This window comes from Mastomys coucha, chromosome X (assembly GCF_008632895.1).
Source record: "Mastomys coucha isolate ucsf_1 chromosome X, UCSF_Mcou_1, whole genome shotgun sequence".
Lineage (NCBI taxonomy): Eukaryota > Metazoa > Chordata > Mammalia > Rodentia > Muridae > Mastomys > Mastomys coucha.
This window is the reverse complement of record NC_045030.1, coordinates 112,611,830-112,638,471: the sequence shown is the minus strand read 5'-3', so window position 1 is coordinate 112,638,471 and position 26,642 is coordinate 112,611,830. Positions and strand designations below refer to the sequence as shown.

The window sequence follows — 26,642 nt, the reverse complement described above, 5'->3', positions numbered from 1 at the left end:
ATCTTTACATTAATGATTGCAAATCAAAGTACAAAATTATTCATGCTACATTCATTTTTTTCAGAATCAATTGCTACAAACAAAACATTGACTTCTTGCTGATTGAGACAACATAATATTCCCTGAATAAATATTTTTGTTAGTGATAGAATTTACAATTAATGGATTTCTTGTCACATATCACTCAATACAAACAGATAACCTCAGAAGTGAGTATCTGAGAGGTATTCTTCCTGAAAAGATGTGATATATTCAGCATGCATAAAACAAAATTATAAGTATGTTAAAATCACTAGAAGTCTATTTGAAGATGAAAGAAATACCATTAAATTGGCTGAAAGGAAAATTGCTATTGATTATGAAGACAGGTTGTGTGGTCTATAGTTTGTAATGTTACTGTACAGTAGATTGAAGTTTCAAAATAGTATTACTCTTCTTTAAAGAGATAGACACAGCTGAATTAGGTGCTGCTTGCTGCAGTGAAGATCAAATGTACAAAGAATCATATTTCATCAGACCTAGTCAACTCCAGGAAAATAAATAGAAATATAAGAGGTATGCAGGCAATGATTCATTTTGATAATCTGGCCCAAGAGAGACACATAGAGACAGCACACAGATCTAAGCTTCTACCAAAAGACAAATAGGACACAGAGGGTGGGAACTGGGATGACAGTGTAGCAGAGGTCACATCGATTTTCAGCAGCAGTTTTCACACAGATGAGATAACCCTGTACTCTATTTGGACCATTGTTCATATCCTACCTGTCCCATGAGCAATAAATTTTCTGGTCCTAGAAAAAGGGCAGTAAAGAAGAAGGATTCTACTTATGGCTTCTTATGATTAAGTTTCTGGGCAAACCAAACATGCTTTTCAGATCAAGGTCATAATGCATGTTAAGGTCTGTAATAGCCCAAATCTAGTTGAAGTATATTATGTTTTAGTATATGTATGTGAAAACTGTCAAACCATTCTTTGTGATTTTTTAAAAATTCAATCATATGCTAAAAGAATGAGTAAGAAATGCATTGGGTGTTGGTTTCAGTAATATAATTATCCTTAATGTCTGAATGGCATCTATGTTTTGCTCAGAGTTTGAATAAATACACTCTTGCATAGAAGTTTACTAGGTAAGTTTAACTTATCCTAATTTCCAATGAAATTAAAAACAGATAAGTGCTGAAAACATAGGCAATGAGATTAAAAACAGATAGGTGCTGGAAACATAAAATGGCACTTAAGATCATCTCTCTGTAAGTCCTAGAAGTGGTTGGGATTGAGTATTTTCATTTAAAAGGACTGCCTTCAAAATGTATAGATTAAAAAAGAAAAGAAAAAACCTTTATCAGCACACATAACAAGGTGGTAAAAACCTGAAAACATAAAGACAGAACAACAGTTTCTAGTCAAGGACATGGGCAAACTCTCCATTTATTGAAGCAAAGTGGAGACTGCTTTTATTGAGCCTGTTTGTTAAACCTGCAATACTTTGAAATAGCACTTGGGACTCACCTTAGAGAACAAGCTCTTTATTTTAATTTCTTCTTTAGCGCCCAGATGAATAAATGTAAAATTTGACATGAAAGTTATTTGTAGAATAAAAATGAATATATGGTAAATGCTCTGAATGAAAACGTCCCTTTGAAAATTAAAGTCAAGGCTGCTACAGCTGTTTTATATGACCGCAATGTTTATTCTCTCTGTCTTTCATGGAGTTAAGCCTTTCCTCTGGGATTTGAGAATTGTGATACAGAAATAGAAACTGAACACAGCTGACTCACTGAGCACTGGAAAAATGCAGATACCTACCAGTTCATCAGTTTTATTCCTTAACAAATAAATTATACTCCATTATTTGATTTGAGAGCTTTTTCCTAAATACAGCTGGCCCTCGGGACTCTCCTTTGTCGATATCATTAGTGTTACAATCAGCACAAGCAAGACACCTGCTTCCCTTTTCCAAACTGAAGAACAATAACAACAACAAAATGACCAACTGCTGTGTAATGATGTGACCTGCATGAATATAAGGAGGCATTTAAAGTCTCTGCTGAATAATGACTCAAATGTTGCCATTATTGAATGTGGAAGAAAAAAAAATTGATCTCCAAATTGTTACATTTCCTTATGTATAGCAAATAAAATATTTCAGACAAATAAAAACAGGAAGCCAGAGGCAAAGGAACGAAGGGCCAGCAGTCCATGAAACAGAGATGTAATAACTGTACAAACCAAGTATGTATAAATCCGGTATGTTTTAAATCCTTAGATTAGAAAATGAGCCTTCCAACAAATTCAGATAAATTGAAATCTTGTAACTTTTCTCATTATAATGCAATAAAACTTAAAAAAAAAAAATTGGCTTTCCAAACAAGGAATTAGAAATAAACCCTTTTGCAGATAAAGCAATATGACCAGAACAGATATTACGCCTAATGTAAGTATCAGAAAAAAGAATTATGATAGCCAGCCCTTGCCATTAAAGAGCTAACATATTATTTTGGAATGAAAAGAATGTATGTTACAGAGTGAAAATTGAGTATGAACTGGGCAATAACTGTCATGAAGAAAAGAGTAGAGGGGGAGAGGAAGGGATTAGTAACATGAAGCGAGCATGAGAAATACCCATGTCTGTTCTAACTGAAAAGACTTCACACTTTGTCCTTAGAATTATGCTTCACAGTAGATTAAGTGTGGAAACATGAAAATATTCCTTGTGCATATTGTTACTGTCAAACATTGGGCTAAATGGTGAAAGTATAGCTTTCTTCATCTTCCTCCTTCTCCTTTTTCTCATCAGGGTTGTAAGATGCACTGCAAGGTTTCTTATAAAATAAGATTTTCATATAATATAATTTAAAAATAGATATGTCCAAAAATATTCTGTGGAAGACCCTTTTACTAAAGCCATGATTAGTCTTTTATCCAAAATTCAAATTTTAGAGGCGGAACCGTTTTCCATCTTCATTTATTAAATAATTTAGAACAGGACAATTCAGAGCCTTTAAAATACTATTCATTCTACATTGATCCTTACAATTGTACAGCTTTTAAAATATCCTAATGTATACTCTGATTATCTATGGTAATTATGTGTCAGATAAAATTTTTAAAAGTATAATTCTAATTTTTAACATAAGTTATATGCTTAGATAGGATAAAAAGTACATACTGAAGATACAAATATTGGGGAAATAAAGTGATCTAGAGTTGCAAACTATAAAGAGTTGAACCTTAACTTTATTGTGTGAAAGACTGTGGAAAATCTGTGTGTGTCTCTGTCATCTCAATAGTAATGTTAGGATATAGTACTGGTTGCCTATTATAATTGTTCTACAGGCTAATGAAATCCTGTTTATAATTTTTTGACCAATTCTTGATTCTAAATAAATGAAATATGAATTCTTTATAAAAAAGAGAAATAACCATTGAATATTTCCAAAAGTAGTAGAGGAGAATATAATAAGACATTTGGCTATCTTCACATCTACAAGTTCTGTCATATCCTATCTACAAATAAACTTTTCTAGATTATGACTACATGAGACTCCCTTTGTTTCATCTTCCATCATGAATGGTTGAGCATGCATAGTTCAGTGGTCCTTAACCAGGCCATTTTGCAACCTAGAAGATATTTGGCAACAACTGTTTGGAGACAAGAGAATGGAGAGTACAGGAGCCTACTATTGTCATCTAGTCATAGAGCCCAAGGATAAAGCATAGTGGAGAACACTTTCATATCCACACACACTATCCCAAACAAAGTGTTATTTAAGAGGGAGAATGAATAAAATTCAATGTTTTAAAATTGTAAGAATGGAAGCCATTTCTTTATATGAAAATTAAAAATAAACAAGAATTATGTGGCCAAACATCCATACTGGTTGAGAATACATCTTCTAGAATTATACAAGGAAAATTCAATGAATTGGACTTATATACATCTTCTTTTCGTCCTCAAATATCAACTAAAGTGTAATAATCATAATAGAAAAAAATGTCAAATTGATGATGTAGCACTGACAAAGTCCTTTACAAAGTATGTTTTGGGATGATTATGCATTTAATTTATGGTAGTAGCCTTCATTCTTTGATCAACATTACCTTGCATGTTAAAGGTATTGTTGTCACTCTACTTAACATTGCAAAATATTCCCTTATCACCATCACCTTAATGTATTTCTTTACTTCTGGTACTGTTTTTTGTTACTTATCATAGTGTGAATTAGTGTGAGTTTTATTTTCTCCCACCAAAATGTAGTGACTATGATATCAGAGCTCCTGTAACCTTTACTTATTATTATTTTTAATTATTATTGTTATTTTATACTAGTATTACCATTGCTTCCCTTAGTATGTAGAATCATTACTATATTGCTTCATTGTAGAGACTAATATGTGCACTGGTTATTATAAAGCCATCATCAGTTCAAATCCACTCAAAAAACATTTGTTTATAAATATATAAGTTTAAAAGTGCTTTCCAGATATGAGGAAGGAGGAAGGGAGAACAGATGAGCATGAATTACTTCTGGTCTAATATTGCCCTTTTCCCAAAAAGACAATTGTTATATAACTATAGTGATAATTGGATCTTTGAAAAAAGTGTTCATAAGTATCAGAGTATTTAACATGCATATACAACATATTTCTCTCTTCAAATAACAACCAAGCAGAATATGTAGTAAAATATTTTTTTGGCCCACAAATGTACTTTCTTGCTGTTACTTAGATGATGTGTTATTATTTCATAAATAAGGAAAATCTGAAATTTTTTTCAAATACCTATAGATTTTATAATGCCTAGAAAAAAACATATAAGTTACAGAACACAAAGCAGTTTCAAGTAAAAGCTGCAAATTAAACTGCAGTTTCAGGAAAGGTACACATATTTATATAATCAAGAAAACAGCATGCTAAAGATATTTAAGTTCCTTTTTCAGAAAAATCAGACTCTCTCCCATGTGTAAAATATTGCAAAGAGGAGGCTATTTCATGACTGGAGAAGTAAAACTAAAACCTTCATCATAAGCTGAAAAATTGAGGCAAAATTAGACTGAAGGTAAGTAAGGTATAAATAGTCATTTTAAAAAATATATTTAGGCTAGATGATGACCAAGATAAGTACTCTATCAGTTAATTGACCTTTCCATTTATACTGTTGTGGTATGTGTAAAATGGCCTAGGGCTGCAATCTAGATTTGCTTTTAGCCTTAATGGGAGTTCAGTAATCTCTCTGCCTATAGAAGCTGTAAAGCAGGTTTTTTTATTTTGCATCTCTACCAGAGATTTTCAGTCATTTCCTCAATTAGGGAAAAATGCCCAGTTCTTAAGGAACCACAAAGACACATACACAAATAATTTACAAATAACGAAAATGAATTTAAAAGGTGATTCATATTTTCCTATACACAATTGTCTTTTTAACTATTTGTATTTTAGGTTTGAATATATAATTAAAATGATGATTAACTTTGAAGAGGAATTGTTAATGCTTCAAGAAATTGTACAAAATTAAAGAGGCATGCATTAGCACACACGTAGAGAATCTATGTTAATTGTACAGTAAATATAAAATGGACTGATTTGTAACACAGAATTATAAAAGTGAACAGTAAAATAGAAGTACACAAAGGAAATGTTTTCTTTATTAAATAAACGATCATTCAGTAAATGAAATAAGAGGTCTATAGGTTCATTGTTAGATGTTATTTACTCTTATCTAGGATGGAAGAAAGAGACTATTTTAGTGAGAGTGAGTTTAAAAACCAATGGCAATTCAAACCCAAGAAGATATCAGTACATGTAAAATTTAGGAGAAACAATCCATTCAATGAACAAATTATCATTTGTTGCCTCTTATAAATGCATAAGGAGAAAGGAAAAATATTTTATTTTATAAATGCTTACCTGTAGTTTTGCAATTACATATCAGTATATACACATAATATTTTTATTTTACCATAGTATCAGTGATAAAAAAAATGGACTTTTTCTCTTTGTGTCCCTAGTTGCAGAACAAGAAGCACTACTTCAGAGTATATATGGAAAATGTTAATGAAAACTCCCAGGTTGGGCACTTACTATGGCCATTAGGATATAATAATCCCTCAGTAATGATAGAATTTGAAGTTTTGCTAACTTTCTTGATAGAGGATGTTCAAGAAGACTTGTATTAGATAGGCATTGATTACAGAATTTGTCTATGAAGTCGCAATGTCTAGTAAATTAAGTTCAGATCTTCATTAACATAACAACTCATTGAAGTTTTAGATTATTCTGTTTCATTATCCTCATAAAAAAAACATGTAATTTTAAAATAATATCTTTCAGATGACCACATAAGTAGATGGATGATTTCAGAGCCATAGTGTTTGAGTTGCATTTTCCATTAAACTTTATTTAGATTGTATTTTCCTGCTCAAGGAGACTTCCAAGTTTGAGATAAGATTATTTCCATTAAGAATGTAAGAAAACATACCTTCTTTTTTTCTTGGCATATGTGGACATATTAATGTTGAAATTCCTTTACTCACTATTTGCTACAAATATTTATGGATCCATATGGAACAACAGATGTTGAAACAAAGATACTGCAGACATATTTTATATTCACTAACTACCTTTTACTTGAATTTTTTTCCTCATCTTCAATGAGAAGGGAATTATTTTGAAAGAAAATTCTTAAATGTTCAGTGAATATAAAAGGTTGCCACCTTTATTATCAAGTCCTGTCTGTGCAGAGAGAATAGAGTTCATGGTTCATTAACCTATAAGCATAAACCTATGTATTTCTAGTATATTTTAAAGCATACTCCATATATTTCAAAATCTGAAAGAAAGGTAAAACTGGACATAGTACTACATACCTATAATTCCTTCACATGGGAAGATACTGGTAGTACATAGGAATACCATGAGTTTTTGTTTGGGGCCTATCTGCATTTAATTGAAAATTTGTCTTATGCCAGGCAGTGGTGGTGCACGCCTTTAATCCCAGTACTTGGGAGGCAGAGTCAGGCAGATTTATGAGTTCAAGGCCAGCTTGGTTTACAGAGTGAGTTCCAGGACAGCCCGGGCTGTACATTGAAACCCTGTCTCAAAATAAGTAAAGAGAGAAAGAAAGAAAAAAAAAAGAAAGAAAGAAAGAAAGAAAGAAAGAAAGAAAGAAAGAGAGAGAGAGAGAGAAAGAAAGAAAGAGGGAGGGAAAGAGAGAGAGAAAGAAAGAAAGAAAGAAAGAAAGAAAGAAAGAAAGAAAGAAAGAAAGGAAGGAAGGAAGGAAGGAAGGAAGGAAGGAAGAAAGAAAGAAAATTTATCTCAGAAAAAGAAATGGGTCACTGTATAAATAGAATAGACATCAAAGGTGAATTGGAAGGGGTGGTGTCTAGTTAGAGGTGGGTGGGAACAGAACAGGAAAAAGGCAACTTAAATGGAGGAGGGTACATCTCTTGGATGAGTTAGAAAACTAGTGCACCGGAAACTCCCAGGAATCTATAGGGGTAACCTTAGTTAAGCAGTGGGGGACACTGATACTGAAGTGGCCATCTCTTGTAATTAGACAAGACTTCCAATAGAAGGATTTGGATGCCAACTGAGCCACAAAAACTTCAACCCATAACTTTCCCTGTCTGCAAAATGTAATGGGGTAAAGGTAGCACAGATATTGTGGGAGTATCAAATCAGTTATTGGTCCAGCTTGAGATCCATGTTATGAGAAGGAACCCATCCCAAACTCTGACTGGAGTGCCAGGACATAGAGAATAGGTAGCCCAAAGACCTAGGATAGAAAATTATTTCTAATAATATTCTGCTATACCCATAGATCGGTACCAAGTATAATTGTCATCAGAGAAGCTTCACCCAGCAAATGGTGGACACAGATACAAACTCCCACAGCCAAACACTAGGCAGTTCTCGATAATCCTACTGAAGACTGGGAGGAAGGATTTTTGGAGCCAGAGAGGTCAAGAACACCACAAGAAAACCCACCAAATCAACCAACCTGGGCTCATAGGGACCAACAGCAACTGAACCAACAATCAGGCATCCTGAATGTGTCTGACCTAGGACCTCTCCATATATATTACACTTCTGTAGCTTGATCTTCTTGTGGAACTTCTAACTGGGAGTAGGGGCTGTTTGTCTCTGACTGTTTTAGGAATGCTTTACTTCTACTGAGTTGTCTTGTCCAGCCTCAATAAGAGTGGCATGCCATATTTGGTTGATATCCATGGAAGGCCTCCCCTTTTTTGAATAGAAATGGAAGAGGAGTAAATTAGGAGTGGGAGTTTGTGGGAAGGACTGAAAGGAGAGAAGAAGGTATGGGAAATTGTGGTCAGGATATGAAAAAGAAAGAGAGAGAAATGAGAAAGGTGTGTATTATATATAAATATATATGAATTAGAAGTAAAATAATGTGAAAATTGTATTAATCCATTCTCAAATTAGAAGTTGTCATATTTCAGTGACATTTTGTAGTACAATGAATATATATATGTGTATTCCCATAGCCAAAAATGTTTCTTTTAAAAATTCATACAAAGTCCTATAAAATTCAATGATTAATATTATATTCAGCAGCATGACATTGTCCATTTCTATGAGTCTTTAAATATGAGGAAATGAAAATAAATTGAAAATTTAGAACTAATAGCTAGTATATTTCAATAGTAATATCGTGAGCAAGCTTGAAAAAATCACCTAAAACTATTGTACAAGATTCCAATGTTAGCACATGATTTAATTAATCATTTATGTGGATAACAGTATTTATACACTCACAATGTAGCACTTTTAGTTATTTTCAGCTTAGAGTCATATGTTATCTATTCTTCCTCATCCTGCACTATGGTTATGCTTCATTTGGGTGACCTAAAAGAGATGTATTCTTCACCCAAGTAGCTATATCTATTTGATTCCCTTAGAGATTGTCACATTCCTAATGATGTTTGACCATGAGCGATGATCAGCGCTTATGGCATTTGTGTTTTGTCACCTCCTATACATTATTCAAGTCCTGTTTGATACTTATTCTGTGTACATGTCTACATATATTTCTTACATAGCTTTGAAATTATCTCTGTTCTTTGTTCTTCACAATGGATTTCATTTTACTTTCATTTAAAAAACCTGTACTAATGGATTGGCTAAATGAGCCCTAGTAATCCTATCATTTTGAAGCATATTCAGTATCACAGATTTAGGGAGAATGTATAGACAACTCACATTGTAAAATGTTGCCTATCACTGTTTTGGTGACAGTATGTTTCAAAAAATATTGTTGGCAAATTGAAGGCCATAAAACATTTTATTCATGCATCAATATTTGGATATGTTGTTAACTGCATTATTTACAAATTCTCATGAGATACTTCCTTTCCTGGTAATCTATTGTTTCTAATTCCCTACTCTTTCCTAGAAAATATATCAATAACGTTCTGTTATTGATATCTTACTGATGCTGAAACTCTTCCATAATTTGGAGTTTGTATAGACCATAATTTCAGGTCTCAAATAATCATTTATTTACTTTCATGAAAACAAACTTGACAAAAAGAAAAACCATTACTATTATTTCTTCACATGTTTTCATTCACAAATATTCAATCTCATAACATCAGTCAAGTGAAAAGTTGTATACACAACCGTGAATGCTACTTGTATAGATGAAAACTACCCATGATAGTAAGAGATTTGAACTAGGAATTATTCTTTGGATCCATTGTGATAAAAGTGTGGTATTTAAAACGTATCATGCCTAATGATATCCTCTTTGCTACTTTGTGCATAAACCTTGAAAACTGTATAACCTCTTCAGATGGAGTAGGGTTTTTATTTTTTTATTTCTTATTTTTGCCAGTTTTGTTTGTATCCAAGAACATCCAGGGTATGTACATAATGCATCTTGGGAGTCATAAAACTGCTCTGGAAAATTCAGTTTCAGGACAAAATGTTTTGCCATAAACATCTTACAAGCCTTCTAAAGGTAATAGTTTCACACAATAACAGTTCTAGAACTTTTAGGTATAAAACCGCTGTTAAATACCAAAGTTTATTTACAAAATTTCTTGGACTTTTGAAGAGAAGACAATTGAAAACTTTCGACCCAAAATTTATCCTGTAGATAAGAAATGCAGAGACAGTGTATGGAGCAGAGAATGAGGGAATGACTAACCAATAACCCACCCAACTTGAGACCCGACCCTTGGGCAAGCACCAATACCTGACACTATTAACGATACTCTGTTATACTTGCAGATAGGAACCTAACATGGCTGTCCTCTGAGAGGCCCCACCCAGCAGCTGACTCAGAAAGATGCAGATATACACAGCCAAACAGTGGATGGAGCTTTGGAACTTTTATGGAAGAATAAGAGTAAGGATTGTGGCCCGGAAGGAGATAGGAATTCAACAGAAAGACCAACAGAGTTAACTCACCTGGACCCTTGGGGCTCTCAAAGACTAAACTAATAACCAGAAAATATATACAGACTGGACTAGGCCTCCCTACACATATGTAACAGATATGCAGCTTGTTGGGTCCCAAACAACTGGAGTCAGGGCTATCCCAAAAGCTGTTGCCTGCTTGTGGAATATGTTCTTCTAGCTCAGCTGCCTTGTCTGTCCTTAGTGGGATAGGATACACCTAGCCCTGCAGAGACTTGATGTACCAGGATCGGGGGATACCCAGGTATACTTGCACCTACTCAGGGGAGAAGGGGGAAGGATGGAGTAAGGATTGTGGGAGGGCTGAGCTGGAGGGGTCAGTGAGCAGATATAAAGTGAATCAGTGAAAATAAATAAATAAATACACACATACACATGTGTTTTATATAAATTGTATAGTTGCGCAATAATATATGTGTTCACTACTCACAATTTACGATAATGGAAAATGGTCATTTGCAAATATTTTAGTTATTCCAAATGGTAATTTTCTTGTACTCATTCATAATAGTAATTTTATTTACTAGATGGTGTCCACAAAATTTGATAATATTTTCCAATTTTCTTACTAATAATATAGTTACAATAATTAATGTAAAACTTCTAACAAGTAGTTATGCAAAGACTGTCCATGCTTTTAAAAATTAGGTTATAGACTTTCGCTCCAATAACTGCCCAAAGAGGGACCCTCCAGGAATCCATAGGGCACAGGAACAGTGGAGCAGCTGGGGACAGGATCTTTCCAGTCTCAGTCTGCCCTCAAGAGCTAAGGTTGTCCCATACCCCTCTACACCCAAATCCCACACAGTGGGGAGCTAGTCTCTCTAGGAGTGCTGACACACTTAAGATCACAGGCTCATAGGCCCACAGAAGGGAAAAGCTCCTCTTAGACACAGCAAGACCAACCAACACCAGAGGTAACCAGATGGTAAGAGGAAAGCCCAAGAACATAAACAACAGAAACCAGCCATCATCAGAACCCAGTTCTCCCAACACAGAGAGTCATGGATACCCCGACACACCAGAAAAGGAAGATTCAGATTTAAAATCACATCTCATGATTATTATAGAGGAATTTAAGAGAAACATAAATGACATGCCCACTTATCTACTCCAGTTACGTCTGCAGTATCAGGGGTAAAAGCTTGATCATGAACAAGAGGCAATATGACTTCAAAGGGAGTTTGTGCCTCCTGGGTATTCAGTCAGTCTTTGGCATCTCCTAACTCAGACATGTTTCAGATTGGCCTTTCCAACCGTCAACATGCCTTCTTATTCAGGCATAAAGGTATCCCAAGAAATGTTTCATAAATTGCTAAAAAAGGGCGTTGTTTCCTGGCCAGCACAATGTTCCAATATACCCTAATTTATTACCTAGCTGTCCTTAGCTTGGAATTTCTCACAAGGAAGCTGCCTTACAAGAAAAGATATCCTCAGAGTTAGCAACAGAGGTCAGGAACCATTGCTTACTGTTAACATAGTTAGAATTCTCAGGGCAGTCCCACAGAAGACAGAATTGTTTTACATACCAGAGAGTAATAGAAGGGCTTCCCTCATTAAGGGCATTAACAGGAACTGCTAGATTAGAACTTCCTGGTGCTTGCCTCCAGCAGACCCAGGGAATTAGTATAGGAATACCAAAATAGCCCCAGCTGGGAGGTCACCACTGCTCTTCACACCTGGATGCCTGATCTTACAGACCTTAATGTAACCATCACTTGCCTATGTGATCATACTGATCTTGATGTGACTGTCACCTGCCTATGTGACTTTTGTCATTCACCCTGTTTTCTGTTTACTATATAAGCCTGGTTTTCATTTTGTGCATGGACTTACTTGAACTTAGATGGACTAGGACTTAGATTCATTCATTCAGATTCAAGCTTCGAGCCTCATGCAGTCTGCAGGCCCCCCCACCCTGGGGCCCAGACTGCTTGGGCAGGGGGGCCCAGGGGGGTTGCAGCATATGTCCATAAGAGGTGGCTACTTTAGACTCAGTGTGTTTCAGGTGGCCTCAGATGTACCTCAACTGCTGAGCTGCCAGATTTCTCATTTCTTTTTTGCAATGACTGTAAAAGTCTGATGCCATTTTTAAGAAATACATTCAGACTCAGCACTTCCTTGTGTTGACTCTGTCTGTCACTCACCAAATTTTTTGCCCACCTGACCAGAACTCTCATCCCACGGAACAAAAGTTCCCCCAAATGAACACAGTCCATGGCACATAAATAACTCCCTTAAAGAAATACAGGAGAAAATAGGTAAATAGGTAGAAGCCCTTCAAGAGGAAACACAAAAATCCCTTAAAGAATTACAGGAAAACACAATCAAACAGGTATGAATCTGGAGAATATCATCCCGAGTAAGGTAACCCAATCACAAAAGAACATACATGGTATGCACTCCCTGATAAGTGGATATTAGCCCAGAAGATTGGAATAGACAAAGCACAATCCACAAACCATGAGAAACTCAAGAAGAAGGAAGACCAAAGTGTGGATACTCCATTCCTCCGTAAAAGGGGGAACAAAGTACCCATGGAAGGAGTTGCAGAGACTAACTATGGAGCAGAGACTGAAGGAAGGACAATCCTGATATTGCTCCAACAGGGAACCCTTCCCATATTAAGTCATCAAATCCAGACACTATTGTGGATGCCAGCAAGTGCTGGTTGACAGGAGCCTGATATAGCTGTCTTCTGAGAGGCTCTGACAGTACCTGACTAATACAGAAGTAGAGGCTCACAGCCATCCATTGGACTGAGTACAGGGTCTCCAATGAAGGAGCTAGAGAAAGGACCCAAGAGCTTAATGGTTTGCAGCCCCTTAGGAGGAACAACAATATTAACTAACTAGTACCCTCAGAGCTCCCAGGGACTAAACCACCAACCAAAGATTACACATGGTGGGACTAATTGCTCAAGCAGCATATGTAGCAGAGGATGGCCAAGTTTATTATCAATGGGAGGAGAAGCCCTTGGCCATGTGAAGGTTCTATGGCCCAGTGTGGGGGAATGCCAGGGCCAGGAAGCAGGAGAGAATGGGTTGGTGAACAAGGAGAGTGGGGAGGGAACAAGGTTTTATTTTAATTTTAATTTAATTTAATTTTATTTTTTCAGAGGGGAAAGTTAGAAAAAAGATATTATATGACATATAAATAAAGAAAATACCTAATAAAAAAGAATTATAGGACAACACAACCAAACAGGTAAAGGAATAGAAAATAAAACATCCAGAGTCTAAAACTGGAAATAGAAACAATAAAGAAATCACAAAGGGAGATAAGCCTAGAGATAGAAAACCTAGGGAAGAGATCAGGAGTTATGGATGCAAGCATCACCAACAGAATACAAGAGATAGAAGAGAGAATTTCAGGTACAGAAGATACCATAGAAAACATTGACACAACAGTCAAAGAAAGTACAAAAACCTTCTAACTCAAAACATGCAAGAGATCCAGGACACAATGAGAAGACCAAGCCTAAAGATAATAGGTATAGAAGAGAGTGAAGATTCCCAACTTAAAAGGTCAGTAAATATTTTCAACAAAATTATAGAAAACTCCTCTAACATAAAGAAAGAGATGCCCATGAACAAACAAGAAACCTACAGAACTACAAATAGAGTAGACTAGAAAAGAAATCCCTCCCATCACATAATAATCAAAACATCAAATGTATAAAACAAAGAAAGAATATTAAAAAGCAGTAAGGAAAAACAATCAAGTGACATATAAAGTCAGACCTATTAGAATTAAATGAGCCTTCTCAACAGAGACTCTAAAAGCCAGAAGATCCTGGGCAGATGTCATGCACACTCTAAGAGAACACAAATGCCAGCCTAGGCTACAATACCCAGCAAAACTCTCAGTTAACATAGATGAAGAAACCAAGATATTCCACGACAAAACCAGATTTACACAATATGTTTCCACCAGCCCTGGAAAGAATAATAGATGGAAAATTCCAACCCAAGGAAATTACACCCTAGAACAAGCAAGAAAGTAAACTTATTTCAACAAACCCAAAAGAAAATAGCCACACAAACTTGGTACTACCTCTAACAACAAAAATTACAGGATCATCATGATAAAAGCGGCATCATATTGGTAGAGAGACAGGCAGGTAAATCAATGGAAGATAATTGAAGATCCAGAGATGAACCCACATACCAATGGTCATGTGATCTTTGACAAAGGAGCTAAAACCATCCAGTGGACAAAAGACAGCATTTTCAACAAATGTTGCAGGTTCAACTGGAGGTCAGCACGTACAAGAATGCAAATTGATCCATTCCTATCTCCTTGTAAAAGGCTCAGTGGCTCAAGAACCTCCACATAAAACCAGATACACTGAAACTAATAGAAAAGAAAGTGGGGAAGAACATCGAGTACATGGGCACAGAGCAAATGTGGCTTATGCTCTAAGATCAATTATCAACAAATGGGACCTTATAAAATTACAAAGCTACTGTAAGACAAAGGATACTGTCAATAGGACAAAATGGCAACCAACAGATTGGAAAAAGATATTTACCAATCCTACCTCTGATAGAGGGCTAATATCCAATATATACAAAGAACTCAAGATGTTAGACCCTAGAGAACAAAATGACCCTATTAAGAATGAGGTGCATAGCTAAACAAAGAATTTTCAACTGAGGAATACTGAATGGCTGAGAATCACCTAAAGAAAATTTTCAACATCCTTAGTCATCAGGGAAATGCAAATCAAAACAACCCTGAGATTCTACCTCACACCAGTCAGAATGGCTAAGATCAAAAACTCAGGTAACAGCAGATGCTGGAGAGGATATGCAGAAAGGGGAACACTCCTCCACTGCTGGTGGGATTGCAAGCTGGTATAACCACTCTGGCTGATCCTCAGGAAATTGTACATAGTACCACCAGAAGACCCAGCTATACTACTCCAGGGCAAATACCCAAAAGATGCACCAAGGTATAACAAGGGAGACATGCACCACTATGTTTATAGCAGGCTTGTCTATAATAGCCAGAAGCTAGAAATAACCCAGATGTCCCTCAACAGAGGAATGGATACAGAAAATGTGGTACATTTACACAATGGAGTACTAAACAACTATTAAAAACAATGAATTCATTAAATTCTTGGCAAGTAGATAGAATTAGAAAGTATCATTTTGAGTGAGGGAAGCGAGTCACAAAATAACACACATGGCATATACTCACTGATAAGTGGATATTAGCCCAAAAGCTCAGACTACCCATAATACAATTCATAGACCACATGAAGCTCAAGAAGAAGGAAGACCAAAGTATGGATGCTTCAGTCATTGTTAGAACTGGGAACAAAACACTCACGGGAGGAAATATGGATACAAAGTATGGAGCAGAGACTGAAGGAAAGAACATCCAGAGAATGTCCTACCATATAGAGTCACCAAAAGCAGACACTATTGTGGATGCCAAGAAGTGCTTGCTGTCAGGAGCCTGTTATATCTGTCTCCTGAGAGGCTCTGCCTGGCCAATACAGAGGCAGATACTCACAGCCAACCATCAGATTGAGCACAGGGATCCCAATGAAGGAGTTAGAGAAAGGACTGAAGAAGCTGAAGAGGTTTGTAGCCCATATATAGAACAATATCAACCAACCAGACTCCCCCCCCCAGAACTCCAAGACTAAACAACCAACCAGAGTATACATGGTTGCTATAGCTGCATATGTAGCAGAGGATGGCCTTGTTGGACATCAATGAGAGGAGAGGCCCTTGGTCCTGGGAAGGCTTGATTCCCCAATGTAGGGGAATGTCAGAGAGAGGAGGCAGTAGTGGGTGAGTGGTTGGGGGAGCTCCCTCATAGGATCAGGGAGAGGGAAGATGAGATAGGCTTTGTCTGGAGGGGAAACCTGGCAAGGGGATAACATTTGATATGTAAATAACTAAAATATCCAATAAAGAAAAACAGAAAAAATTTAGGTTACATGCTTGTCAAAATATTTAAACCTCTTTACCATCTCAGAAACAAGAATCTAAAATATAGTTTGATTTTTGTTTGCATTTGTAAGACAAGTTACTATGTAAATTCTCATCTACAACATGTTATTTTGAACACCTGTACAAAATAAAGTTGCCTGATCTCAATGTCATCTCCTTTAAACAAGTCAATAGATCCTAAAGAGCCTTTAGTTATTACCAATTTTAGCTCTAAACACTGATTTTCAACTTCAGTTTGACTCTCCATCATAAACTTCTTCATTTCTGTAACTGATCTTCAACACAAATGCTTAAAATATAATTTAATTGCTTTTATGATCTTAAATTAATGCTTCAGGGTTTTAAGTTAATTATTAATCCTTTTATATCATAAATTATATTTTTGAGTAAATATTTTGACTACTTCTGCACATAACAGGCCATTCCTCCCTGAAATCTTATACAGAATACAGTATATACACCATTTTGTACTACCTACTAATATGAATGTTTTGTACAATGTTACTTACATCTTTTATTAGTAAATATTTTTCTATTTGTCAACTACTTATATCTCCCTAGACTGTATGAAGATGGAGACCATAGGTTTTAGTCTTTGACTTTGCTTGTGTAGGAACTACCATTCTGCCTTTCATAGAAGATACTGGACAAATATTTTTAAATTCCTTTTTAGTTTAAATAGAGTGGGAAGCCATACTAATATTTTAAAAGATACACCTGCCTACAAAAGACATATTACGGCTTAGAACACCAAAACTTAAGTAGATCTTAGACTCCAAAACAAATTATCCATGATCTCTAATTTAAAGAAAGCACTTAACAGATAAACATTGGAATGCAATTGTTATAAATTGTATATATGGTTGGTGCTCAGAAAGTCAATAACAAGATCTCAACGTATTGCTTTTCCCTTCATCCAACACCAGTTCTCTAAATGAATGGTTCCATATAGTTTTAAAATATAGACTCTGCCTCTGTCTGTCTCTCTGTCTCCCTCTACTTCTCCCCCTCCCTTCCCCTGCCTCTCATGCTTTCTCTCTCTCTCTCTCTCTCTCTCTCTCTCTCTCTCTCTCTCTCTCTCTCTCTCTCTCTCTCTCTTTCTCTCTCTCTCTCTCTCTCTCTCTCTCTCCCCCTCCCCCTTTTCTCTCTGTGTATGTGTGAGTGAGAGGGAGAAAATTATTTGAAAACATTTCCTTAAGATTGACTTTATTTTGATGTGAGCTATATTATTGTCCTTTGAGAGTCCATTTTTAACTATTTGCCCTTAACAACAACAGACTAGATATAACAAAGTGAATTATAAACTTAAAGATTCTAACGCTTTGAGTTTGTTTCCTTGTTATGAACAGTAAATCTAACATAATCTTGAATAATACACTCAAAAGAGAAGACATCTCTGGTAGGCCTTGGTGTCATTTACTTGTTTTGCAGCACTGGGTAAGTGAATGTTGGAGGATCATTGATCTGAAGCTAACCTGGATGACATGAGTTTGAAGGCAACTGACTGAAAGACCATTTTAATAAAACAAATAAGGATGAATCACAATAGCATACACTGTGGGTTGTACATACATTTGTACCTATATATGAACTTAGTGACAAAGGAAACAAATTAGTTAACTTTAGAATTTATGGTTTCAGATTGAATTAGTTATACAGTTCATTTTTAATGACAAAAGTTGTCTGTGTGGTTCCATAGGCTAAAGTCAAGTGTATATAAAATTCTAAAGCCATTTTATTTTTTACCATGGTTAGAGTAAATATGGAATTTTGTCCTTGAAATAAATCAAAGAATGTATAAAACACAGAGGCATTAGATATGAAGTAACAAATTCAAGTATTTAGGTTTTGCTCCTACCTTTCCATCTTTGTCAATTTTCTTATTATTTAAAAAAATATATATTGATAGCTACTTCTGCTATCTTATGGAAAATGTACTTTGACTTTTTTTTAGCATTCTATTGTTGGATGAAAAAATCTTACCTGTCTCCATAAACAAAAAAAATGCATTTACACATGACTGAATTGTATTCTACAACATTTTATATTAGTTCCATACTGTAAATATAGAAATATCTTGAGCTGCACACCAAATTCACACAAAAGGATGAAGGTGAATGTGATTGTTTAAAGTTTCAAATACATGAAATAAATTCTTCATCATTTGAAAATAGAGTAATTTTAACATTTAACTAAAAATAATTAAATGTCAAGAAAATATGTTTTCAAAATTGTATATAGCAAGGTTGAGAAGATAGCAGAGTCAGCAAAATGTCTGCTGCTCAAGTGTTGTCGACCAGGGTTCAAATCCTCAGTACACATGTAAATGCCATGCACAGCAAAAGATGTCTGTAACTCCATTTCTGGGAAGTAGTAAAAGGAGAATTCTCAAGCCTTGCTGGCCAACCAGGCAAGCCACAAGGATGATTTCAGGATTCTGTGAAAATGTAGAGAGTGATTGAAAAATATATCCAATGTCAAAAATTAGCTTCCACATCCATGTACACATATGTACACATGTACCAGCATGCACATGTTTACACACTCATAAACATATACATACATAGCATACATGCACACTATATTTTAAATCAGCTCCATCTATTTATGTTATTTGGGTATAAAATAATTATAAAATTCTCAAAATATGAATAAAACATTAAAAAAAGAATTATTGGTACCAAATATAGCCTTCTGGACCTCAGTGGTTTTCAAGGGGTTGTTACAGCTTAAAAATTAGATTTACATAACTTGATTAGCCAGACAAATAAAATACTACATGAAGGCTCAATTATCTCTTAAAAATCTAACCTGTAACTAAATGTCTAAAACTGTGAAATCTTCATGGTCACATGAATATATGTCAGAGACAACTGTAATTATCCCCTTTCATAAGAGAGATGAATAACAGCCAAAAATCTCATGGGAGTCATTATCTTTTTACATAACTAAAACTACAGAGAATCTCTAAAATTTTATAATGTGAAGTGGCAGTAAGAAATTTGTTGTTTCACGAAACATCAATCATAGTTACATTTATTTATATTTATGGTAAAATGATCTAAACTAATACAAATTAAGAATAAAATATTGGCCTGGGTTGTGAAATCAAAGCTAAAACACAGATATGTCTGATTACTTTTCAAAAGCCCAATACATGTTGAAATCCAAGCCACAAATGGAAAGACAAGTCATAAAGGGGAAAGTAAACTTAGATGTAAGTTCAGCCTATAACTGATCTATGTTCAAAAGCATGTATATTCTGTGTTCTTGGAGCCATAGTATAAGTTAACATTTTATTAAAAGGATAAAATAAAACAACCCCCCCCAACCAAAAGCAGTAGCAAAGGAAGTCTGCAATGCAAATTTATACGTGGCTTCTTGGTAATGTGAATATAAATGCTTATGTTTCGGCAGCACATATACTAAAATTGGAATGATACAGAGCAGATTAATATGGCCCCTGCACAAGGATGACATGCAAATTCATGAAGTGTTCCATATTTTTGGAAAATGATCAACTAAAGAAGGAGCTCCTAAGTGTGGAGACAAGTTGGATGTTGGGAGTACTGAAATGAAGTTAGAGGAGAACAAGATCCTGAAGAATGACCTGGGGAAACTAAAAGATGAGCTGGCCAGCACCAAGAAAAAAAATTGAGAAAGCTGAAAATGAGGCTTTGGCTATGCAGAAGCAGTTTGGGGGCCTTAATAAAGAATAGGATCGCTTGCTAGAAGAGCATTCCAAGCTGAAGGCATCAGTATGTGATCTCTCAGACAAGGAGTAAAGGCTTGGTTTTTCCCTGCCTGCAGCTGTCTTCCACCTGACCCATGCTTACTGCTTCCTTGGAGCCCAGCCTGTACCTCTGGTACTTGGGTTTATTCCCTTCTACTTTCCCAATTTTCTTATAGATCATCGTGAAACAGGTTAACTTTTATTCTGAGGAGAATAAATGTTGTTATGTTATTAAAAAATGCTTATCTTAATAGTCATTAAGATGGTTTTTTGAGTTACTGATTTTTTTTCTCTCAGAATTTTAATTCAAACATGGGTATATGGGGACTTTCCATCAATTACAGAGCAAAGAGAATTAATACATTTTGAAATATGATAATCATCAACAACAATATAATTTGCCATGTTTAAGTGTTGCATTTATAATGTTTTACATGCAATTATAGCTGAACATATAATATATACCACATGCAAAAGGAAATTTAATTATATTGACTTGGTTCTCAATATATATTATCATTTATATCAGAGATATGGTTTGGATCAATAGCAGTAACAACAAAACCCCACACTCTTATTATGTTTCTCATTGTATCATATTCAGGTTGCATATATTTTTGTTATAAAAACATTACAATTTTTCTAGCCTGGAGAGCGTGAACTGAATCTTTTAGTTTTCACACAAAAGTTTCAGAATACAAAATTATATTTTCTAGTTAAGCCCCTGAAGACATGTTTGTCTCCCACTACTAGATAGAGTTTGGTGGCATTGTTAGATTTATTTTTCAACTCTTCATTGAAGGCAATGATGAAAGAAAATTGGTTTTGGAAGAAAATATTGTTTACTTCATTAGTCTTAAATTTGTTCACAGCTCCTGTTCATTAGATTAAAAACACCCACTCTAAAATCCCAATGTCATATTAGGAAATGGCATATGAAATACAAAATTGAAAGCATTATTTTAAACCTCTAGTAGACAGTACTGTGAATATCTGAGAACTCACCATTTCCTTCATTAGAAAATCAGAAACAATTTTCATCATATCAATTTGGACGTGGTGTTTCTATCCACACCCTAATCCATCACTTAGAGTAATTAGTTTGGCTGCCTCCTTGTTATGATGATAACCGTGACCCTAGCTCTGATTGCTCATGGCTTGGTCCTTACAGGTTGCAGATGCATCAGCTGTGATAAAATCATTACCAAGCATTCAAAGCTTAATGGACAGTGCCTTGCTCTTTAGGTCAATCCATGCATGTGCATCTCCATTCTTTTACAATTCTAGTACATCTGGTCCTAATATCCATGCTCTAGTTTCAAGGGAGAAAAAATAGATTCATTTTGTATATTGTGTCATTTCAATACTGTCATCATATTTTTAAAATGCCATGTTTCCAGTTTCATCATGTCTCCCACTTTTCTTCAGGGCATATATGGTATGGGAAAAGTTAAGGGGTAGAAATAGTCTTGATTTAGTATTATGGAAGTAAAGAACAAAGTTTAAATTTCTTTTCTAAATTCATTTGTATTTATTTTGAGAGACACTCCAAATTCCTATAACAATTTGTATCTCTGATATGAATACTAGATTCTGACATAGAATTAATTATCTTGGCTCTTTTCTCATAAATTTTGAGTTCTTTCTCTAAATAATTATTTAGAGAAGTATGTATGAAATAAATATTGTATATAAATGCTTTGTACTGAGAATATTTTGGGCATTATTAATATTTAAAACTCTATCTTCACCATTCTATTGTTTCCCATTTTTTAAAATAATGTTTTTGAAGTGTTTATATATTAAAAACATCTTTTATTGACCATAACTTTTCTTATTGACCATAACTGTGTCATTCTCCTTGCTACCTATGTAGCTAAACATCTTGAATGAGATGTGTATAGTTGCTTAAATTAAATACTACTCAGCTAAACATTTGGTCTTGTCTTTCAAACAACAACAATAATAACAACAACAAAAACTCATAAAGTTTTTGGCTAAAGATAAATGAAATATTCATATTTTACTTCCAGTGTTACTAGACTCTCAGTATCTTCTGTTAGTATACTACAACTTACATCTTAAAATACTTCCATCCTTTGATTCTAGGACATCTCATTTTCTTAGTTTTCTCCTTTATTTCTTAGCACTTCTGTGTTTTCTTTATAATTTCCTCTTCAGCTTCCAGCTTTATTTTGAAACCCATAAGGCTCAGTCATAGGGACTCCCCTTTATCTTCAAAGTTTTGACCCTTTTGTCCTTCCAAATCTTCAAGAAACATCAGTTGCTGATTTTTCCTCACATCTGTATATCCAGTCAACACATTTCTAGAAATTTCAAGAAAGTTTATCCAATGGTTTCCTCAATATTTTAATTGAGAATCGAGAACTTGCCTCAAATTATACATGAACATCTCTTTTACCTGAATGTCCATTATGTATACATTTATAATATTCATTTAATAATTCAAATACTTGCATATGATTTCTCATATTATCATAACCAGTAGTTAATTTTGTCATTATTTATTAACAATCATTTTATTTATTTAAAAAGCTATACATTTAATGGTAAAACATATATTGTACTTTTCTATGTTATACATTCAGTACTTTTTTGCAAGGTATATGTAATGAATATTTGAATAAACAGTGACTTGAATACCTGTGTTTTATTTTTATTTTTCTCTTGAGATTTAAATGATATTTCTATACTCTTCTGAAGCATCTTATAGATATGGCCCATTTATATGCATAGTAAAATAGGCAATATTGCCATTAAAGTTACTGTGCAGCAGTCTGACTTCTCAAAGGAAGCTGGCAAGTGCTGACAGCAGAAAGTAGCATTGACAAGCTGTTTCTTACAGAAATGAAAACTGGACATGTTCTAAGTAGCTCATTTAAATATGCCATTTCTGTTTAGCCCACAAAACTTTGTAATTTTTTTGTTATACATAAGATACAAACACTAAAAAAAAAATTTAAAAAGAGATACAAACACTATTATAAAAAGAAGTGAAAAGTATATCTATGCTTATAGTTTATATTTTATTAAAACAGACAAGATACTATGACAAACTTACTAAAATTATTATTACCTGAGACCACTAACAACATGCTTTTCTACAATTTTTATAAAGTAAAGTGACTTGTTCCTGGTAAAGCAGTCATGCTGCAATCTCAGTCATTTTAAATTGTGTGATGTACTACATACTAAATGGCTTCATCTTAATAAATTCATAGATTGAAGTGTTATTCACCAATTGATATTCTGATGTGGGTTTGCTAGGGAAGTAAATAGGATAAGATGAGATCACCTCTCTAGAACCCCCAAGATAGCACTTTACTGTCTGTTTCTTGGCCTTTGTCCATCTCTCTGTATCTGTCCCCTCTCTGCTGGCCCTCTGTTGTAGTATTGAAACAGAGAAACTCAGATATCTAGGTTTTAGTATGTAAGGTGAATTTAGAAAGTTTTATTTTATTTAATGTGTATGGGAGCTTGGCCTGCAAGTATGGTTATGAGCCACTTAGATCGTTGATACCTATGGTGGCCAGAAGAGGGCATTAGATATTCCAAAACTGACCTTACAGATGGTTGTGACCTGGCACATAAGAAGAACAGCCAGTGCTCTTAACTAGTTAACCATCTCTCCAACACAATCTTGAGAAAAATGATTGACAAATAGAATTAACTTCTCAAGATGACTTTAAAATGTGAAATAGTTAATATTTACAAAACAAATAGAGCTATACTTGTTCTGAGGTAAGATCTTACTAAATTGTGGTCGCTATAAATAATTTTGAAAATATTTTGGATGGAATACTATAGAAATGATAAAATCTAAACATGAATCAAATATTTCTCAAGTAGTAATGCAAATTAATGTAGACTTAATTTCTACTTTTTTGTTGTGATCTATCGCAACATAAATAGTATGTAACTTTTTTTCATTTATTAATATCATATAGTATACCTCAGATTTTCCTTTTAATTAACCAAAAGATACTTATTTTTCAGTGATTAATGCAAGTCTATAAAGAACTTGAAGACTACACAATCCATTTCAGATACACCAAAACATTCATTGCCTATATCTGTCATTATCATATACTTTTTTTACTACTTTGTGATTTCCTTTTCTTGAGACTTTATTGTTCATAAATGAATTATATGTTTCTGAAAAGAAAAGCCAATTTACATTTTAATAGTATCTAGAAAATTGCTTTGCAACACAGTAGACTCACAATGATCATTCATTCATTTTATTTTACTTCATTAACTTTTAATAATAAAAAATAATATGAATTTTATAAAAGACACACAAAAAAGACAACTGTCTCATAAGTTTACATTTATCATAGACAAATATGCTCATAGTTATATGTGTGCATATCAATATAAAAATCCACACACTTCAATGTAGCTGCTTCTTTCAATGAACTTGTATGAAATAGAATGCCTCCCACCTGACATTTATGCTCAAAATATATTTTGTAGCTTATTAGTGGGAAAGCACCATTTAACAGATTCAAGCCACTGTGTTCAGAAATTCCATTGATTGCCTTTATTACTGGAATAACAATCTCCCCAAATATAATAACAAGTAATATGATCATTGCCCTTGGCAGCACCATTAAACTGGGCACTGAGCTACTTCAAATAGCTGTGAATGTTAAACATTAGTTCAGCCTTAAGCAGGCTGATTTTAACAGCCAAATGTGCACTGCAGTCTATCTGAGCATTAAAAGCACCTTTCAAAGTTAATTTTACAGAAATGTTAATGACCAGAACAAACTATTGAAGGCAAAAAGAAAAGTAATTATTTCAACAGATGAAAGGAAACAATAAATGAGGCTCATGTTTTTAAAGGGTGACTATAACATATCTCTTTTGAAGGAAATATTCTGAGCTTACAACACCATGAAGACATTTAAGCTGTGTTGTTTATATAGGAATTATATTCATTCTCAAACACAGACTCTTAGGGAGGAAATGAACAGCTTTATGAACTTGAGTTTTAAGTAAAGCTTCATGGTACTACTTGCTTTCAAAATGGAATTTATTTAGTTTCCAAGTGCCTAGTGTAGTTAATCACTTTCTAGAATGATGAGAAATAGGAACAAAGAATAGAGATAAATGTGTTAGAGAAGAAAGAAAAAAGCCTACTGCAAATTCTTTCAGGTCCAAAGTGTGTTGACATAGGATGACCGGCTCATAAAGGTGCTATTTGTGAATTGGAGGTACAATTATTTTCATTGTTGATTTCCAACATGAACCAACTGATGCCTCAGAGACTGCCCTTAAGTACGAATTAGATAGATAACATAAATACTGACACTTACAGTTTTAGAATTACTCTTATTTTTCTTTTGATGTTATAAAATTAAGTTGCAAGTTAAAATAATAAAGGTACTAAATAATCAGATAATGAACATCTAAACCAGGAAGATGAAATGTTCCTAGCCACCCTGGGCTGTAAGAGCTAGTTTCAAAAACAGTCCTTCACCCACCAAAACAAACAAACAAACGAAGCATAAATAAATCATGATATTTAAAATATTTAAAAAGGTAAATAATTTTATGCTAATGAAATGTTTCAATTCAGTTTGGAAGTCACCCAAGCCTAAAAGAGATGCACTATATACAAATGAAAAAAGTCAGTATTTCATCTTATTAAAAGATTTTTCCTCCAGTTTCTAAATTTACTTTTAAAATTCTATAAAGAATGAAAAACAGTGGAAAATTGGCTAACAACTAGAAGTTTCTGTCTCCAGGGGATTTGCATCACTAAATAAATTTAAAATTCTCTTTTACATACCATGAGAATCTTCAGGTTCTGCTAAGTTGTCACTAAAACCAGGAACCTTATTTTTAAGGTATTAAATTGGTTACAGTAGTTTAAGAAATAAAAAAGAAAAAGAAATGAACTAATCCCAGTGGCAGCAGGCAGTTATCTGGGTTTAAAAGAATCATTATCATAATTATAAATAATTGAATAATAGGTTTCTGGAGAATATCCTAGCTTCCTGAGATTTTAATTTAATGGGAAGAATATTGACACCATTACCAGATGTGTAGAAAAAGAGCCCTGATATATTTTTAAGGAATTAACAATTGTCATGTTTTATGATATTATTAGTTATATATAATGATGTTTAATTAATATTTTGCATTATGCTTTGATGGCATCAATATGCTATAGCACTAAATTTAGAGAAAAGAAATACTATGTAAACTTAGCAAAAAGTATAAATTTCTAAATTTTTGTTAGAAAGTAACTGAAATAGCTTAAGACAAATGCTAACTTATTATGTTAATTAAGTCTTCAAGCATCCCTGTTTGTTATAGTGTAGTGACTGATATTTCATAGAACAGAGTCATAACAGCAATAGTTAGCTAATTATGGACTCAGTCTTCTGCAAGGACTTTACATTCGGTATCTCATTTAATTTCCATTGCAACAATAGAAGATAGATATTATGAGTCAAAC

General features: G+C 34.2%; 1 protein-coding gene and 1 non-coding gene across 11 annotated transcripts in view; one reads left to right on the top strand and one right to left on the bottom strand.

The window, feature by feature from the left end:
* Positions 1–26,642, bottom strand: part of Dach2 (dachshund family transcription factor 2) — a 494,899-nt gene that overhangs the window by 26,072 nt on the left and 442,185 nt on the right. The gene's annotated exons all lie outside the window — the stretch shown is intronic.
* Positions 19,819–19,927, top strand: LOC116095862. Its single transcript, XR_004120744.1, has one exon. It is a non-coding gene; the product is annotated as a U6 spliceosomal RNA (small nuclear RNA).